The 4530-nt window shown below is 34.8% G+C and overlaps 1 long non-coding RNA gene across 2 annotated transcripts; it reads right to left on the reverse strand.

Moving 5' to 3' along the window:
* Positions 1-501: 501 nt before the first annotated feature.
* Positions 502-4216, reverse strand: LOC127945199 (uncharacterized). 2 transcript variants are annotated; one of them, XR_008150586.1, is made up of 7 exons: positions 3857-4216; positions 2975-3074; positions 2649-2809; positions 1864-1979; positions 1636-1720; positions 1003-1130; positions 502-882 (listed from the first exon to the last, which is right to left on the reverse strand). It is a non-coding gene; the product is annotated as an uncharacterized LOC127945199 (long non-coding RNA). The 2 variants fall into 2 exon arrangements; XR_008150632.1 differs by lacking the exon at positions 2649-2809.
* Positions 4217-4530: the final 314 nt, after the last annotated feature.

Below are 4530 nucleotides of genomic sequence, written 5' to 3' on the forward strand. Positions count from 1 at the left end.
TAAGAATATTAATTTATATATATATATATATATATATATATATATATATTAGCATTATATATAACTAATTAGCCGAAATCAGTGTAAAAATGTCCTCCACACCCCCGTATCTTGCTCCTCATGTGCTGGACATCAGTAATGTGCGTGCTCTTGGTTTTAATGCAGTACAAGATCCACGTTGATCATTCCTGCTACATTCTCAGTTATCCGTCAAGTGCTTGTAACAATAAAGCCCATGGCACCATTTTGTAATGCAGAATAGTTAATCTCGTAACTCCCTTTATTTCACTAAAAAATTTGCATATTTGTTACTAAAATATAAAAAAATTACTTTCTGGTGTACTGATGTCCCAGATGTTATTAATCCGATCAAAAATGTTTATGTCTTAAATAAAAAAATAATCCCAATAATTAATATGTTGTTTTTCCAAGTCTAAAATAAACACATATGAGCCTACCTAGTAAAATAATGTATTTACCAAGAATCTTCAGAACACAATATTCACCATTTTCATTTTATTGAAGCATAGACTATAAAGTTGATAAAGTAGCATCAAGACGAATACGATTCAATGAAAATAATTATCATCAAAAATACATTAACCTCATATATAAATCAGTTCACACAGATGAGTGATGAAATGTCCTTAAAAGTCACACAGTCCCATCCAGTCAACTGTGATACAGATCATGTGATACATATAAGACATGTGATACTGTTCCAGAAAATAATGATTCCTTATTATCACATCTAAACTGGTTTCATCTCCCCATCGTGTTCTTCTTCTCTCGTGTCTGGAAACAGTTTGTGGTTGATATCCAGCACTGATGTGGTGTAGCTTGTCCTCAGCCAGAGGATCTCTCAGTCCTAAGATCCCAGACCTGGTCAAAGTGAAACAAGCAATCCAGATGAAGTTGTTTAATGGACAGAGAGCTCATCTTATGTTCTGTGTGATTTTAGCAGTGTGAGCAACTATGACCCTTGTAGTACTGTACACTTACCATTCTTCAAGCTGTTTTGAGACCTTTTGAGAAGCTTTTTCTCTGAAGAGAATTTAGCACATCCTCTTCTTTCACTCCTTTCAAGAGCATCACTTGGTCAAAACCCCTCATTTGGCTGATGAGATCATCTGTACAAATTAAAATACTGCAATAAAAATTAAAGAATTAAGAAAAAGTTACAGAGGCAAAGGTCTTGCTCATGAGACTTCATTAGCATGTGTAGTTCTCAGAGACTCTAGAATTCATCTATTGTTGCAGTAAATGTGTTTTCTTCCTCTAGAATCTTTCTCCAGAGTTCCTGACTTCTCTCACAAATGTGTTTTAGTCTGTGCAGTGTAAGGCCTGGCTTCAAACCAATCCACTATCAATTCACAATTTATAAAATAACATTTAGAAAACAATGAAATAATGTACATTGGTGTTTATATCAACTAAACCAATTTCATGATACTTGTCTACTCTTAAAACAGGTGGTGTGTTTTTAAAAACATAATATTAAAAATGTCCAGTCACACTTTGCTAACATGCTGTAATTGTAATAGTAAAAAAAGAAATCAAGGCTGACATGACCAGTTCTGTGAGAGATCATCATAAAATGTTGTATAACACAGCATTGCTTCAACACTCACATACCAGAGGACTTCTGTTTGTTTGAGCACAAGATGGCCATCTTCATTCCTCATCCTGAGCAAATCATTTCCTTGGTCTTCCTTCTCTTCTGTGAAACAAGATAATCTCTACTTACTCCTTGTGCAATTAACATTGCTCATTAAACATAATTAAGTTAATTTAAAGTAAGATGCAGACCAGAGCATTTGAGGAGTAAATGTTGATTAAAAAAAATATTCTAAACAAATGTACCTGGGAAGAGCTGATCATGGCAAGATTCGCTGAGACTCAGTAATAGCTCTTTTAGTTTTTAGGAAGGTTTGTGAGGGTTGGCTCTTGAGTGAGTTGTTGAGCTTGATATTTTAGACCTGAAAAAGAAGAACAGCATTAGGATTATCTGCAAAAAATCCTGTAAGACAGAAAGAAGGAAATATTATTAATTACGTGCAACTTGTACATTACACCTCTGTATAATTAAATGTTAAATGCATCCATTATTGAAAGCAAGTAATTAATAGCAAGCTATAGTCATATGAATTATTTTGATAGTGTCAGATGAGACCGTCCTGGGGTTTGTACAATATCATACAAGTGTTAAACTGGATTATTAAGACTGTGATGTGTTTAGGGATCATTTTTAAGACTTTGACCCTGTCCAGATACCCACACTTGCAGTCTTGGCCACTTGAGAGTGTGTGTACATGACAGTGTGTGAACGAGACTGTCCCCGGTCTTAATAATGCCAAAGCACAGCGTCCTTAAAACACACTAAACCTCTCCAATACTGCTCCGGAGCGCTATACAAAGCTTAGTGTATCCCATCATGCATCATGTTTTGGAATAAATCGTCAGACTTTTTGCTGAGATCTCACAAGAGGTCATGGGAAGCTGTCCAATGTACAGTATGTGAAATATTGATAATTAGTTATTAAAAATCTCTGTAAACACATAAGTGTCCCATAAGGCAGTGGCTCCCAATCCTGGTCCTGGAGAAGCCCAACACTGCACATTTGAGATGTCTCCCTGATCAAACACACCTGATTCAACTCATCAGCTCATCAGTGAAGACTCCAAGGCAGATAAGAGAGACACCAAAACCGTGCAGTGCTGGGGTTCTCCAGGATCAGGATTGGGAAACACAGTCATCAGGTCATGAAAAGTTCGACACACACTTGTGGTCATCATGCTCACTCGAACACTAGGCCAAATACAGGAAAGACTTCAAATAAGTAATCAAGTGGTCAAGTGCAAAGATGGCAAGTGTGGGTATTTGGACAGTGCAACAGTTTAAGAAACAACAAATGCTGTACAAATTATAACAGCAGGAATGTTTGATAAAAGAGACAAACTATCACAGACTTACTGCTGCATATATCTGCCTCCACAGCTTTCTGTCTTCTCCATTTCTGAAGGAATCCCTCTCCAGAAACACCACTGGGCTGACTGCCTTTATGTCTTTTCAGCTAAAAATAAAAATAAAAATAATAAAAAGGGGAGAGTAAATAAAATTGAATTATATACAGAATGTTAATAATGATCTGTGAGCAAAATATTTAGATATAATATATATATATATATATATATATATATATATATATATATATATATATATATATATATATATATATATATATATATATATATATATGTATGACTGATATGAAAGAACTGCAAGATGGAAAAATGCATGTTTTATTATTTATTTTTAATTTGATTTTTTTTTTTTTGGATTTACATTAAAAGGTATTAAAAGCATGGTACAGAACATATGATTACTGTGATATCTGTCATATAAAAGCACATAAAAACACTAACATTACAGTGATACAAACATAGCTGGTTTGGTGATTATTGTATTGTTGTATTGATTATTAATATACCATAGTAAAACTACAGTTACAGTTACTAATGTCCTGTTTACTGTGTTTTAACTTCACATTTCATTTATTACTATTGTAAGTGTCGTGATTACCATGATTTTACTACAAATACAACTTACATCATTAATCCTGAAATTAATAATAATATAAAACTGTTCGAAGGTCTATGGCACGTCACGTGACAGATAGAGTTTAATCAGACTAATTAGCAGCTGTGTTCATTTATTTAAACGCAATGAAACTCAAAGACAGCCGCGGATGACCGATATAATACAGCATTAAACATATGGCACTAATTTGATTAATAAATAAGACAGAATACATTTTATAAAAGGCATTAAAAGAGCGTATTTACGACTACTCACCCAAACTGTGGAACTGATAGCAAGTATCGCGATGTGTGCTGAATGAGACTTCTTGAACGTGATTTCATAGCGATAAACATCTCATGTCCTCGTGTCGAATTCTGACGCCAAAAGTTTCCCATTGAAAGCAATGAAGGTCGTAGTGCTTCGATATTCGACGCCGAGAGGCACATTTGGCGTCATAAAAGTGACGCTAGGGGCGCTTGACCATGCTTCGATTTTTGACGCCTTTGGAGTGAGAATGGGTTGCTTATGGGCATGCAATATTGCACAATGCAATTTACAGTCATAAAATAATGTAATTTTCAACGTTACAAAATGTCCAATTTGGGAGGTTAGGACTGTAGATACTGCTTAGATACGCTCACAAACACACACTCTATCTCCACTCAGACACAGCAGGTGAGCTTTAAAAACATCCTGCACAGACACTCTTGACCATCAAGGCACTGTTCTGACAAAAACTTAAAGATACTTGTAGCAACAAGGAGAAACAGATATTGTGCATGTGTACTTGTAAGAGTGGTCATTATCCATCTTAAACATGACAAATTAAACTCTACCCCACACTTCCCAAATGTAAACAGAATATTTCTAATTGTATAAGAAAGTAATGGGGACATTTTTGATTCAGTTCATAAAGACATCCAGACCAAAGCACTTGTCTGTTACAA

Source organism: Carassius gibelio, chromosome A1 (assembly GCF_023724105.1).
Source record: "Carassius gibelio isolate Cgi1373 ecotype wild population from Czech Republic chromosome A1, carGib1.2-hapl.c, whole genome shotgun sequence".
Taxonomy (NCBI): domain Eukaryota; kingdom Metazoa; phylum Chordata; class Actinopteri; order Cypriniformes; family Cyprinidae; genus Carassius; species Carassius gibelio.